Source organism: Pezoporus occidentalis, unplaced genomic scaffold (assembly GCF_034315485.1).
Source record: "Pezoporus occidentalis ecotype Australia unplaced genomic scaffold, CSIRO_AGI_Poc_V1 ctg109, whole genome shotgun sequence".
NCBI lineage: Eukaryota > Metazoa > Chordata > Aves > Psittaciformes > Psittacidae > Pezoporus > Pezoporus occidentalis.
Window position 1 is genome coordinate 2,245,305 of NW_026912875.1, and position 16,484 is coordinate 2,261,788.

The 16,484-nt window shown below is 37.7% G+C and overlaps 1 protein-coding gene across 3 annotated transcripts in view; it reads right to left on the minus strand.

Annotated features, from left to right (window-relative positions):
• Positions 1-16,484, minus strand: part of PDSS2 (decaprenyl diphosphate synthase subunit 2) — a 121,191-nt gene that overhangs the window by 77,597 nt on the left and 27,110 nt on the right. The gene's annotated exons all lie outside the window — the stretch shown is intronic.

Consider the following 16,484-nt stretch of genomic DNA (forward strand, 5'->3'; position numbering starts at 1 on the left):
TGATTTTGCCTTTCCTTTCCATGCATTTTATTGAAGGTGTCCCACTGACAAAAACCAATCATCTTATTTTGGGTCATATATGAGCTCTGTTCAGTTACAAACGGAAAGAAAACAGGGAGAAATATGGGCTGGTGATCAGCCATTTTTCTACCTTCCCACTTCAGATGTCAAACAAAAGGAGGGGAAAAATCACCTTTTCACACAGCTCTAATAAAAAGCAGCTGGGAAAGTCTGTAAGCCAACCAAAATCAATTATGTTGATGAAGATTTATAAGCCTAGAATAATGCCATTGAAAACACAGGCTAGTTTTAGGCTGTTCTGAAAAAGAAACCCCTCTATTCAAACTGACAATCCTGATGTGACAATATAAACACAGATTTAAATCCATAACTCCTCAGGGAAAATAACATCTCTTTTGCTCAATACAGAAGAGTTATCAGGATGCAGTCATGGTTACTTTTGCAGGTAAATAAAAAAAAATAAACCAAACCAAAAACTGAAAAAAAAAACAAACCCCAAACCAAAACCCAAACACTCCACCTTTTTAAAATTAATTATAACTCACAAATCTATATCTAGCAACTAGCAGTAACACATGGAACTATTCAGCAAGATTGTTCATCATTAGAAATGCAAGAGTTCTACAAGCCTCAGGGCTTTTATCCCATTAGCTTTATTAATGACTTGTCAGAAGTAAATAAGAGAATAGTCTCCAACATACTCATTTTTTAAATGGATGTTAAACCACTGTATTATAGATGCACTTCTCTGAATCACAGGATTCACTATATTACCATAGGACCATACTCAAACATGCATACATTTACATACTCAGAGCATTCAACTTTATGTATTTGGTGTATGCTAACAGCAGCCTACAGTGACTTATTTTCACCTGCTACTCGAGTTTCAAGTACATATGCAATATATACTTGGACTTCTGCACAACATACCTTCAGATCATATTAAAAACCCTGTTCTATTCCAGTGTCCACAGCCAGATCTGCAGAGGGGAATCTGCCTTGTCATGACACAGTTTTGATCACGGTTCAGAAGGAAGGGAGAAGAAAATGTTACTTCAAATGGGGGTAACAGAATTTAAAAATGGGATTTAAATTAAATATCCAGCTGTCAGGAAATGACAGAAGGAGGGATACTCTGAAACCCATGAGCCATCTCAAACACCCACTGGAGACTGCAGATAAGAACATGTGCATTTCAGAAACTTATTCCTGGGCTTGGACAGCTAAAGGGCCTGGCGCATATGAAAAATAAGTTTTGGGGTTGGTGGAATTTACCTCAAAAACAGGGTTACCTCAAAAGCAGGGTTGTGATAGAGATGGGGCTCATTACTGTTATATAACAATCTAGTAATTAAAGGGGTTTATCCAGTAAGAGCAGATCTGAGTAATGGTCTGGCCAGGCCTGGGGGAGTGGATGTTTCTGTTCCACTTTGCAGGAAGGTAGCAGGTTACAAGGGATGTCTTTGTAATAGCACTCCTGCTGTCTGCCTCTGAGCAAACAAGAGGTCTCAACCCATTCGCTTTGTGAAGCCGATCACAAAGAAACACAAGATTTCACTGGCAAAAAAAAAAAGGGCTCTGGTGTGAGCCTGTCTGCACTGGCTCTTCATCCAAAACCAAATAAATAAATAAGTAAAAGGCAATTTTTAAGCAGTGTGGCCTTTGCTTATGATACAAAGTAACCTTTGAGTAACTTTGACCATTGCACAGTGTGATGCTTGGTTAGTCAAGACCATGCCAAGATGGTAACTTAATCATAGGCAGAAGAAGTATGGTTGTGGCCCAGCGAGAAAGCACTTGCCTAAAAATTACTCACTTCTATAGGCGCAGTTACTGAATAACTTACATAGGCAATGTCGTATCTCTGCTTCCATTTGGCTGGTCTTGGTCTTAAGAATCCTCAATGAATTACAACCAAGGCTTTCACTTGAAAAACAGGCCTCAAAATTCACAGTTCCAAAAAAGCTGCAGCATTTTTCAGGGTGCAAAGAACTGTATAGATTCGGGTAACTTTCCTTGTATTTATGAAATTGCAGACGCCTACTCAGCTAGGGAGAGTGAGTAAAGATCACTCAACATACACTTAAAATACAGCCTGTATGAAATTTAGGTATTCAGGTGTTTCAGAAATCCATATAAGGTGTGTCTTTAAAATATCAAATATATTCTTCACAAACTGAATAGAAACCTAACTAATAAGGTCTTGGTTGCTTTATCCTGGAGGAAGTTTGCAGGAACATACCTTCTAGAACAGGAAGGTCCTAAGGGGAGCTTCGAAGGTTCTTTCCAACCTGAGTGACTCCATTAGAAGAGAAAATGGCTGTTCAGTCTTCACAGGTTTTGCTTACAAGGAGAAACATTTCTTAACTAAAGGTGAAAAATTCCACGCAAAATTTCATCGCTCCGTTACTTATTAAATGTGATTTTTGAGAGACTATGAGTGAGGAAAACTATGCTTAGAATGACAGCAGGTGCACAGACCTTGGGGTCAATGGCGTCGTTCCCAGGACTAATTTACCGCAAGAGGAAGTCTTAGGACATAACTTTCTGAAGGATTTCTAGCTGCTACACGTACCTATTTCTTTCAGCTTTAGTATACATCCTACATATTGTACTGATTTCAGGAAGAAAATTCCAAACACCTTTTAAACATAGCAGTGATAACAAAAGACAGGCCATTCTAGGCAACTATAGAAGGCAGAAGGTTAAATAAAATTGTGGAGATTCAAATGGGCATGATACCAAAAACATGAAATCTCATCATAAAGACGAAGTTTAAGAACCTACAGGGTTTTGGGCAGGTGCAAAGCAATATACTTGGCCTTGGTTCATTGTACTTCAGCATTTACAGCTCCTAGAAATCAATACTGCCCTTCAAATTCTTGAAAGAAGAAAAACCAAACCTGTTTTCCCTGCAGCCTGTGTAACCCTGTTTAGACACTCTTGTCAGTCTACTATTCACTGCTAGTAGGTCTAATGGGTTTCCTAAAGGCAGAGGTTATTTGAATCATTGCGACAAAGATCAGTTACATATTTGTGTATTATTTTACAAGCTTTTTGATGTATTTCCTTTAGGACATATTACCTCTAGAATCAATTGGAGTAGCTTCTGTTAAAAGAAACAACAAAGAAAACCATTCTAATCTCCCATTTTTCTGCAAAATTTATGACCAGCTGAGAATTAAGAAGAAAAAGTTTCGCTTGGTAAGAAGAGAACCACCAGCTTTTCCATTTGAATGAAGATGCACAGCAACAGTTTGCAAATAGAGCTTCAAAAGAAGTCATTTTAGGTTGCATGGTCATTTAAGATCTTGAAACAGCTATGGACATGGGAAAAAAAAAAAAAAAAAAAAATCACTATACAAATAAAGGGCAGCTATAATCAGACATCTCAAATATATTGATTATTCAGGAAAAAAATATTTTAAATAATTCTACCCTCCACCCATCAGATCTTCTGAGTGGTAGGAGCAAGGCAAAAGAGACTACCTTAAGGATGACACTAAAGACACCACACAGAAAACAAACCACCAAAACATATTTTTAAACCAACTGTCAGTCTCTGCTGTTTTTCCTGGTCAGTGTTTGCTTGATCTTGGAATGTGATGTGGATAGCAGGCAAGCTAATACCAAAAAATGCAGTTAATGTCTGAGTGCAATTACCCTGACCAGCAGTAGCTTGCAGGTCTGGCACCCTTATTTTTCTAACCACAAATACTTAGACAGAAGCCTAATTTTTGTGTGTCTGATTTCTCCATCAATATTTACTTTATTTAAACTTTCTGGGAGGTCTAGCACCCCACTGCCAACTAATATCGAGAGGTCTGCTCTAGCACAAGACTACCTTTTTGAAAACAGGCTCTCTCAGACACAGGAATATTCTGCTAAGTGAAAAGCAATACAACTATTTTGGAAGAGTTCTGTGAATGACAGAACTAAGATTAGCTTCACAAGGCTAATGAATTCAGACACCTCTGGAGGTCCAGTGTCACTTTGGCAATATTGTGATTGTAAAGTCTGTCATAAAAACGTATTTTGCATTAAATAAACTCTACTTGGGAAATGGAACAATGAAATAGGTCAACTCCTGGCCATTATCTCACACTGAAAATGCTCGCAGCATGTTTTACAAACGGATGAAACAAAATTACATACTCAACAATATTTCTAAATAACAACTTAACTGATCTTCAGCATTATTCAGATGAATTCTGAATTACAAATATTTACTCCTTAAAAACACTGAAGGCTCTTTATTAGTAGTGAAAAAGAGGTCCAAATTCTATGCTTCAGTGGATTGTTCTCACTTAAAATAAGCAGTTTAAGCCAAATACACACCAAAAGTTCTGTAAATACAAATCTTCCTTTTAAACAGAAATGGTTTTAAGTGGCTTAAAAACAACCAGCACCATTAGTCAAAATGCAGCATCTCTACATGTGTCACTACCTACTGGAGTTCAGTGGATACAGAGAGCAGAAGCCTTTTGTAAACCAGCAGAGGGAAAAAACACCTTAAAACCCAGTGGGGAATTAGGACAGAATGCAAGGCAGCGATATGTATGTATGGTCACAAATGGAAAGAATTATAAATACTCCTACATACTATGACAAATGTACATGCATCTAAATACTGTACACTGAGGGTTTTTCAATGGTTTATTAAAAAAAAAAAATTAAGCCAACAGTAGAGAATACAGCCAAGCCTAGACCGTAACTCTTACCAATATTACCTTCATTTGAGTTTTTCCTCTAAATTACTGATTCTAGAGAGTCTCTTTTCAGTCAGACTCAGGTAGTAGACTCTGATAATTAAAATTAATCTGGGTTTTTACTCGGGCAAGAGTATTTTTAATGTGACCTCCACCCAAAATCCATAGTTCTCACTCCACTGTGTCAATAGCACAGTCAGCCTTGTGTGCCTGAACAAGAAAACTTCCTTTTACAAAGATGAATGTAAAACCCCCAAAATATCTGCCCTTCTTTTCCTGGATCATTGCTAAGCATCTAAATTCACTAAGTTACCAGTGGCATGCTTTAAATTTATGAAGTTCTGAAAGAGGATATAGTACAAAATACTGAAAGCATTTTACATCAGAGCAACTGCTAGGAAAAAACAAATATACCTGGAAAACTTTAGAGATTTTCAATTATTTTTCCCCCAGAAAAGACAAGATTTTAGAAAGCTCGAGATTTTAAGCAAACACTTGTGGTTTTGGAAATGCTGGTTTCCATAGCAACCAGTAAGGTCTTCTTTATATAGCATTATAAACAGATGGTAAAGACCAGTCATGTTTGCTTCTTTGCCAACATATCAACAGAACTGCTGTACTACTCTATCTCATGTATTAGAGTTATTAAGTAACTTGGGTATTTGAGCAACAAAATCTACAAATCAGACTTGCTTTACTAGCATGGTTTTTTCCATAAACACATGAAGATTCTCAACAGTAAAGTCACTGTCGTCTAAATAGATTTCTTTGGCAAAGGTTTTTATAAATGTTTTCTCAGCACTTGCCACGCAGGGTACTTTACTGCCACAAATACGAATCTGACAGGGATTAAAATAATGAATTCAAACAGGAAACAGAAATGTAACTATATTTACACCCACTGGTTTTAAAGTACTTTAGAATTAAGTTTTTGTTATATCATATTGAGAATTATTCAGAGAAAATGTAGCAAACTGTAAACTCCCCCTCAATATGTCATAATAAGCAGAGGTTGTTCTTGCAGGTGATCTGTAAAATAAATAAAAGATCTCTTTGCATTTTAATCCTTCAGTTGTAGCTATGGCACATCATGTACAAGATGGCTGGAAGCATCCAGACAATTTCATTTGGTACCTTTCTGGAAAGGTCTGAAGCACTACTAGCAATAAAACTAACACATATCTTTGTCACGGCATCCAGCTTATTCCTTCAGAGTTTTAGCTGCTTAATATGTTTACTGCCATAAATAAATAAATAAGTATAGCAAAGGCAGAAGCAGAACTCCCATGGGGTTTACTGACTGCATCTATCACCTGCATTCTAACCAGATTATAAATTATTATAAAACTATTGAAAATATCAGTAATTCTGATCTAATTCACACTGAAATTCATGTCATTTCAATCAGTGCTTACACATAAAGCTCCTACAAAATAGGTAACAAAAATAAACAGTAGAGAATTTGTAAAGTCTGCTGTGTTCCTCACTAAGCAGTAACATCTCAAGGACAGATGCAATATCTAAAAACTTTTCTTTACCCCAAATTGAAATTTCCAGGCCCACTCCTATCCAATCTGCTACCAATATCACAGCAGCTATCACTAGTAAGTTTGAGATTAAAAAAAAATCCCCACACAACCCAAAGCTCTCAAAACCCCCACAACTTCATAAAACAACCAATAATACATTTTGCAAAAGTGTGAACTACTAGATGTGAACATGTTTGGCAAAGATCAAGAGGATAACAAGCACTCAACATGCACAGAGAAGCCAGAAACAAGCTAGGGTATGGATGAGAAGTCTTCCATCACCAGCTAGATGAGTACACAGTTTTTGTGTTGCTAGTTTTGTATTTATCTATTTGACACCAGGCAAGTGACGCACAAGTACAAATTAACAGTGGGGTCTATTCTGTCAAAATCCTAACAGTGCTTAAACTGTAGATATCTAACACTACTTAGCATAAAATCCCTAGCTGTGTTTGGTTGAACAAACTGTTCAGAAGTACACATTCAGATGACAAGAAGCCCCTGTTGCTGTCTATGCCTTCCAGAATCAACCTTTGATCAACATTTCAGCAATACCAATACCAATCAGCCGTGATCAACATTTCAGCAATACCAATACACTTTTGTTATTTTAGGATACCGTTGTTCTCCTGCTGGCTACACCAAAACTCACCATTACATCCTCCAGGTGATTTAGCTCCACCATAGCATAAATCCAGTGTTAATCTTTATGTATGGTATATAAACTTGATCAGTATCAGGTGGAAGAGAATGAAGTTAGGGAACATTTAGACAAAGCAGATGTGTACAAGTCAATGGGATGCACCCACAAGTGCTAAAGAAACTACAGGGTATTATTGCCAGGTTAATCAATCATAAAATGTTAGAATCATAGAGTACTAGGGTGGAAGGGACCTTAAGGATCATCTGGTCCAACCTTTCGAGGCAAAGCATGACCTAGACTAGATATCCCAGCACCCTTGTCCAGCCGAATCTTAAAATTATTCGGTGTTGGAAAAATTACTTCCCTGCAGAGATTATTCCAATGGGTGATTGTTCTCACTGTAGAACAATTTTTCTTGAGTCCAGTCAGAAACTCCATAATATTTAAAAAGTCACAGTGATCAGGGGAGGTTCCCAAGGACGACAAGAAAGCAACTGTCACTTCCACCCTCAAGAAGAACAAGGAAGAAGCTGGAAAACAACAAGGAGAGCTGGAAGTACGCAGATAGAGGTAAAACCTTTAATTATCGTTCCAAATAAATAAATGAGATTTCAATTTAACAGAGCCCTTATAAAGGGGTGTCAAACCAGAACAAGCACTATGAAAGGAGCCTAAACTTCAGCCTGGCAACAATACAGAACACCCACAAATTTGAAATGGGGTGGGGAAGAAAAGGCAAAGACATATTTATGTATCATTCAGAAGGATTCCTGGCTTCATGTGTCACATAAAACAACCCAGCCCTCACAACAACTGCACCCTACTGGGATCAGCACTGTTTAATATCTTTGTGGGTGACACAGACACTGGGATCAAGTGCACTCTCAGCGAGTTTGCCAGTCGCACCAAGCTGTGTGGTATGTTCAACACATTGGAGGGAAGGAATGCCATCCAGAGGGACCCTGATATGCTTAAGAGGTGGGCCTGTGCAAACCTCAAAGTTCAACAAGTACAAGTGCAAGGTCTTGTGCCTGGGTCAGGACAATCTCAAGAACAAATACAGCATGGGAGGATGGACTGGAATCAGCCTTTGGGAGAAGGACTTGGGGGTGTTGGCTGAGGAAAAGAAAAACATGATCTGGCAATGTGAGTCTGCAGCCAAGGAAGCCAACCATGTCCTGGGCTGCATCAGAAGAAATGTGACCAACGGGTCAAGGGAGGTGATTTTCCCCACCTACTCTGCTCTCATGAGACCCCCACCTGGTGCAGTGCGTTCAGCTCTGGGCCCTCCGACATAAGAAGGACACAGACTTGATGGAGGAAGTCCAGAGGAGGGCCACAAAGATGTTCAGCCTGGAAAAGAGAAGGCTTTGGGGAGGCCTTAGAACAGCTTCAAGTACCTAAAGGGGGCCCGCAAAAAAGCTGGAGAAACTTTTTAAAAGGGCATGTAGTAACAAGACAAGGGTGAATGACTTTAAGTTGAAAGAGGGTAGGCTGAGATTAAATATAAGGAATAAATTCTTTACTGTGAGAGTGGTAAGACACTGGCACAGGTTGCCCAGAGAAGCTGTGGCTGCCCCATCTCTGGCAGTGTTCAAGACCAGGCTGGATGGGGTTTTGAACAACTTGGTCTAGTGGAAGGTGTTCCTGCCCATGGCAGGGGGTTGGAACTGGATGAGCTTTAAGGTCCCTTTTGACCCAAACTGTTCTATGATTCTATGAAAAAGGGCAATTTCAAAACAGGACACCAACACAAAGAAGAGATGGAGCTGCAGTACTGAGGGTATGCAGTTCAGTACTGTTTCTGTGTTGCTGACCACCTCAGTTTTTCCCAGACTGCTGGTGCCAGAGTCTGGAGGGCAACTTCAGGAACTTAATCTGTAGGAATTACTGCAGTTCATGAGAGAAACCTGGCAAGTAGAAGCAGTACTGGAATGTGAAGCAGGAACCTCATTTCTCCCCACAGAAGCGGCCTTCACTGCATGGCAAACAAGTGGAAAGCAGCCCTGCTAACAGGGGAAAAAAAGAGCCAAACAGAACAGCCAAAATGTAGGGCACCACACTAAAATGTCATTCTTGGAGCAGAAGCAAGAATGAAAAGAAAAACGAAAAATGAATGACATGCCAGACTTGTCAATTTGCTTTAAAGAAGTGTATCTAGCATTTCAGGTACCTACTCTACAAGGATGATTGTTTTTCACCATTCAAATCAGGCAACCATGGAAAAAAAAATCCAAGACATTGTAAAAAGAAAGGTGAAAACAGAAGAATCTTCTTCAGGCAACCTGAACATGAAGATTTTTCCAAGGCCCACCACCTAGTGAAAACTGAAGGTAGCTCAAGGTGAAGCTTCCAGAAGCAAAATTAAGAGTCACAAGGAAGGAAATTTAAAGTCACTGATCTAATCCTACTCGAAGAGATAGAGACAAAGAAAATTAAATGCTACACTCTGACAAAGAAATACTGCACTGATATTAAACCCTTGCGAAGACAAAGTGGAGGAGAATGAAGAGAGAGAAGCCTTTGCTGGTGACATGGAGGGAGATAACCAATGTTTTTCTATTATGTAGATTATCCAGGTGTACCTGATATTTTATTCTAACCTGGCACACACTTTGCCATGTAGCTCACAATATTAAAAGTTTCTACTGACAGTAACTCAGAATAGGATGGGCATTTTCAGCAGTAGCTTGGTATTAGACAAATTCTGATAAAATTTGTAACAGGAGGTATGTAAACTCAAATTCCTACAGGACATACAGCTTAATTTGAGTACCTTTTTCTGCTTTAAAGATCTGAAAGAATGTTTCTGCTTAACACTTACTGCAATTGAACACTGCAACATAAATATCTATACTTTTATCCTAAAAAGAAAAAACAAAAAATATTTCTAATTTGTCTGGAATGAAGAGCAACAAAATGCTACTTGCAGCCACACAATATAATGCTATCCAAACCAACAACACTCTGCTGACAAAAGATGTCAAATGCTTCTGAATGTAATTCTACATTCAAAAGCAAACTGTTACTACTGTCGATGGCAAAAGGAACTCGTGTAAAGATACATCTCGCTGAAAACTATGACAACTCCCAGGCTTTTCATTCTTTCGAGTGTATTGACATTTCAGAAAAAAAAAAATAAAAAAAAATATCAGCAAATACAATTATGGGAAAAGAGACAACGATTTCCAGTATCCCACTTATTTTATCTTTTAGTTCTTCCACTACATAAGCCAACTCTGGAATGAAACAGAAATACCTCTAGCAATGAAACAGGACCACCTCTAGCAATGCACTCAAAAAAATTAAAGCAAATCCCTAAAAAAAAAAGAAAAAAAAAAAGAAAGTGGTTCAGGCAAATCACCGCCACCTTCAGAAAAACAAAAATGCTCCAGAGAACCTGTAACAATTGCACAGAATGGGCAGTGCTACCTCTCATCTGCAGAAAAAATTATACAAAAAGAAAAAAAAACAAATACTGGATTTCAGGATCTTTTTTAACTTTCACCCTAAACTTAGCAGCTTTTATGGAACAGTTTTTCCCAAATGATATTTTGTCAATATTAATATAGTGCTGACTTGCAGAAACAAATTAACAAGTTGCCTGTTAACATTGGTTTTCCCTCCACCAGCTGTCCAGCTGATACTTTAGCTAAACACCAACTATGCCTGACCTCAGTTCACAAGACAGCGGAAAAGACAAAATCCAACATACGCATTGCCTGATGTGCCATGACTTGATTAATCATACTAAATACATTCTGCTTATGACATGTAATTGCAAACATTCCCATAAGTAAATCTGAATGGGTGTGAAGAGAGCTCTACCTTCTCAGCACAACTGTACAGCCTTGAAACTCTCACTTTATGTCTACTTCATGCTGTGAGATTTTAGAAATAGCCACTTTGTAGTACTCAAAAAATCATTCAATTAATTGAGGACCTTATGCTTGACATGATGAATGAAATACTCTCTACATAGTTTCAGTTTGGTGAGAAAAAAAAACAACAAACCAACGTTAAGATTGTGTGCTCCATATTTTAAATTTATGATGAGTGCCAGTCTGTTCTATTCTTCTATTTGGCTATCTTTGGTCAAAACAATACACTGCATTCAAGTAAAATTTTCTTATCATTACACTGCACATAAGGATGCTACTTATTATATCTAATGTATAGAAGTGCAACTACTAAGTTTCTTTCAGAAGACAAACATTAAGGCAAAACTTTGGCAGAAAATGTTTCTAAGATACACAACGTTGGAAAGTAACACATTTTCCAAAATTTAAAACATATTTTAAAAATTAAGAAATAAAGCATGACAAAAAGAGATAAATAAAGAATGTTCTTTTCTACTATATTACCTTACATCTGAAGAATAGAAGTTAACTTTGGATCATAGTCAAAGTCCTTCTGGCAAACTTGCTCAACTTTCACCAAAAATCCAGTAGTCCAGTTATATTTTTTCTGCAGTTTGCTGGCAAAGTTCTTAAGCATTACAAACTGTGCTCCCCTACTATGCCAACAGCAGGATACATTTTAATACTATGAGGAACAATATGCACTTCCCTGGGGATTTGTTAGCATAAGAGAAAATGAAAAAGGTCATTCTCATAAGTGAGCCTAATTTGCACATACAAGCCTGCAGCCAAGGAATATGTTTGTGTGCTATGACTGTTTTTCCCCCATCCCACTAAACATTTTTTTTCTTCTTTACTCAAGTTAAGCACACTTCATCTGTGATTGCAATTTTCCATTGAAAAAAAGCGTATGTAAGATGAGCTGTAAAATTGCAGGATCATAAAATGATGTAAATTTAAATGTCAAAATGTAAATGAAAAATGTACAGATATCTAAGAAGCATATCACTGGAATTATATATTAGAGCTTTGAAAAAACCCAGTACAACTGCAACTGTAATACACAATGTTCTTGACGATTTTCTTTACCTACCAACTTTGCATTTGCCAGTTGGCAAATACTTGCTTTTAGTATTGTTAGATGCCATTCCAAAAAAATTTCAGAGATTTCATTTTCTCTCTTCACCAGACTACAAAGTAGCCAGCTAGAACCTTTTGGTGCCTCTGTGTTTGCGCTCAGATGTCTCCCCTCTGCCATTGAGGCCAGCCACAGCAGATCCTGAGGTTTCTAAAATGAAATGTGATTAGTATTTTGTGGTGAGATGTCTGATCAGAAATAAAGAAGAGGCAGAAACGAAGAAAGTGGATTCGTCCCTAAAAAAAAAAAAAAAAAAAAAAAAATGTATCTGTTTCTATGCTTTGTTCTGTTCTGGCTACTCATTCCTCAAGAAGAAAATAAAAATCATAAAGGTCTTCCCTCTCATGACAAATTCTGCAGACACATGCAACCCTGCTGTGAGGAAAGTGAAAACACTTGAGTCCACTGGAAGAAAGAAAGTAGAAACTTGCACAAAAATCTCTAGACACAATGAACTCACCCAAAGGCAAGGCATAATTCACTAAAGATGTCTGTATATGCGCTCCTGCCCATCTACACTGTTTCTTAATAACTGAGCCTCTGGAGAGGTGTTTATGTGGGAAGACAACTGTGGATCCAACACCTCAAATATTATTTAGTCTCTCTGAAGGCAAAACCACCCAGGAACACACACACACTGCCTGGATAATCCTTCAGATAAACCTGCAAAAGCCAATGATGAAAAAAGGTCATCACTATATATGCTTAGCCCATCTTTCCTGTCCAACCTGCTAGGCAGCTTGCAGTTCAACCTCAAAACACTAAAAAGTACAGAAGTACAACTTCAGTTACAGGCTGGTAACACTACTGCAAGCTTCCCTCTAGATTTTATGCTCATCATTCTCCTTAACTTCTCCAAATTTTAAAAATTCAAAGAACAAACTCGGCTCTTTGTGAACATGCTCACTCCAAATGGGCTCTACTCCAAAAGTAAACTTGCATTTTGCTGTGTCAACAGACCAGAGACCAGGCAGTGCCCTCCTCAGACTTGACAGACTCCCCAGCTTACTTACTCTTCACCACATTATAAATGAGAGGGCAGGCTTTTAGTAGCAAGCCACAAGGAGACAAAAATAAAAGGCAAACCAAGCCCCAGTCCTTTGAAATCAGTCACGAGTCAGCATTCCCACTCTTTCAGGACTGGAGCAAGATAGTGAAGCAGATAAAAATCAAACTCAATCCTTCGAGTCCATGTTGTGATTTGTACACTTTTGGAAGTCTTTTGTACACTTTTGCGTACACTTTTGTACACTTCTGGAAGAAGTGTCTACAGAAACACACTTCTGCTGACCAGTGCTACAAAAGAGGATGAGTACCACAATGACACTTCTCAATAAGCAGGATAACTCTCAACAGTAACATTTTTGGAGAGATCCTCACTTTTGCCCATCTTAGAGAATAAACTCCAAATTCCTGACAGCCTAGTATGTCACAGAGAAGGCTATATTATTTCACTAACTTACACAGAGCAAAGATACAGAGAATGACGTCTATAAGTACGAGTATTTAATATTTTTAACCAGTGCAAATACGTACAGAAACATATATTCATGAGAAATCCTTTCTCTTCATGTACTAAAATCCCTGCTTTGGAAACACAGCGACTTCTGAGGGCACTTTAACACTATGGCAGGATCTGAAATGACACATGCTAACTATATTTAATGACAACAGTAGTTACAAGTCATATTCACTGAGCAGAACTTGAGATTAAATCAAAATTTGTAGTCTTCAAATAATCAGATTCTTGCTCTCTAGATTTAACGACTAAAAAGGATAATTCAACTGTCTAGGTTACATCTGAAAGTTACAGATAAGTCAGAAACCTAAAAGTAAGAACCTGCAAATGTTAATAGACTGTATATAGAAAATGTCAATCCTGGTGCAAACTCTCAACAAGTAAAGTTTAATTAGCTCCCCTTATTGACCTTTTTTGAATTGACTCCATGGAGCCTATTTTGATAAAAGAATAAAAACAGCATATTCAGTCTTCGTATTAGAAAGAAATCTGGTGACTGTGCCAGAGGACATTGCTAATGCCAACTAGAGACTTGAATGACAATGTCATGATTTAATGTAAATGCTTCTTCTAGGCAATAAAAGGGAGGACAGATATGCTAATTCTTGATGTGTTTCATCTGCTAACTTAATATTAAAATTTACTAGAATATACTGCCCTTGACCAGGCTCCCAGTCCACATTCATGAACTAGGACAATCCCCCTTTCAAAAGAGGCCAAATTAAAGTAACTCAAATATCCTGCTGTCTTTAACTTATATTTGCAAGCTCTTATTACCATGTGTGACAATGATTTTATAGCACTGGTGTTCCAGTCTTATCAGGCCTGTTATGGTTGCAGAAGAATCAAACCACAACATTTTAAAACATTCATTCTGTAAAATAGTACAAGTAGTATATAACAGCATTTCTGTAACACTTAAAACATAGAACATCATAATTCTTTTTTGTCAGTCAATGATGCTGCATCAGATTTACCACACAGATCTTCAAAATCCACAAAAACCAAAGGCTTAAGAATTTGCAACGCTTCAACTTAGCTCTGAAGAGGAGAAGCTTCTGAGACAGTGCATGAAGCAGAAAATTCAAGTTAGTTGGTATAAATGACAAGTAACATATATAATCTGTGATTCCAGGTATATCTGAACTATTGAAATGTCAGACTGATGACAAATTATTTCAAGCCAGTAATTTATAAAACAGCACAAAGTGTTTATTTTCAAATAATTTCCCTTTTCATCATACAGAAATTATGCATCGCTTTTATATCTACATAGATTATGCTTGTTATATTCAAATATAATAGTAGCCATGAACACTCAGAATAGGGTTTTACTCTAGCATTATATTTTCTTATCAAAATCACTGTAGTAACTATACAATGTGCTAATGCAGAAAGAGCTTGTCTTGGGACTTCAATCTTCCTTTGAGTCATGATCTTCCATCGATTTCACTTGAAAATGGTTTGTAGTGAATACTAACTTCCCAGTTTAGGACTGTGCAGTTAAAGTTCTCCTGAGTTTCCTAGAACCCTCTCTCTTTTTAGGGAAGTTTTCAGTGTGACTTACAAGATGAACAGAGATGAGAACAAATACTCCTTTGCTAAACTTCTATTTCTTTCCATTTTACAGAGAGAGCAGCTATATCCTATAACTCTAAGAGAGTGGTGGAGCTTGTATGATTGTACTTCTGTGCAGGGCTGATTTAACTAAAGAATAAAGTACCATTAATAAAAGAAAATAAGCTCTTGTCTCTAATAGCATGGACCTGGTGCTTATGATACACTAATTCTTGGAGACCTGCTACAATTCTAGTATTAGTCTGCAGCTAGAAAGAAAAGAAAAAACACATCTGTTGCCTTTTATTCTTTCAACTAAGAGGGTACCACGACTATTCCAAGAATATATACATTACAAACCCAACATCAGCATTTCCTAAATGCATACAGCAACTCAAATAAGATCTCTACCAACACAATCTACACATAATAAAAGAATCATATCTAATGCAGCATCATACACACAATGGAAGGTATGTCTGCTGTGTAACACAAGGTAGTATTGCCACTAATACCAAGAAGGTGTTCTGGGAAATGTGACTCAGTGTCTAACTGGTTTTAGTTTTATTATTATTACTATTATTGTTTTATTTGAGAAATTAGAATTGTTTTTGGTCACCACTATCCTCAATCCCTAAGACAGAATACAATACAGTTGAAGGTTAACAGTTTGTTAACCTAGGCTACAGCAACTCTTTGGAAGCCCTTGTAAAACACAATTTTGGCAACTTCTGTGGCTGGACTAAAGCTCTGGGCTACTCCTTCACTGAACTTTCTCCAGTGTATCCTGCAGCAGAACTGGCTCCCATCCTCCTTTTATTTCACTTGCTATTAACCTTGCTCCTCCTCACCACAGCAGTTACTGACACACATGCTAAAGCTCCTCTCCTTGTCCAAAAGAGGGAGGACAAGACTGAAAAAAAAAAAAGCAAAAAGAAAGGACAGAGCTAGGTTGGCAGCTGTGCCACAGATCACAGCAGCTACTAAAGCTGCTCTTGTGGCAGAGGTTACGTGTAGGTGGATTAACAATCACTAACTCCCTATCTAAAAACAGCCCAGTCCTGCACAAACTGGGAACAGAGGAGGATGTTGGCTGCTGAAACAGCACTGAAGAGGCAATCTTCTATCTCATCTCAGAAAGGGTGGCAGTCATGCCAAACTGCATTAAGTCAATTAAGGTTTACAGTCAAAATGATTCCATTCAAGAACGTAGGAGAGAGAAAAACAACACTGCACTCTGGAAAGAGAGTGAAAGGTAAAAATTGCATTCTTTCCGTAACTCTGTGATGTAACTGATTGAGGTCCATCACTATTTCTTGTGCCTCTCCCATGAAATCAACAGAAAATTCCATATTTGAGTACATTTCGTCTGACATCTATTGCGTTTTAGGGTAAAACTTAACTTGAGAAAAGCTTGTTTTCCTTTCCCAATTAATAGGCCTTGTTTTCAACTGATTGGGAGGCAGGTTTTCCCCCTTGGCTATTAATGTTAGTGAAAGTTGATG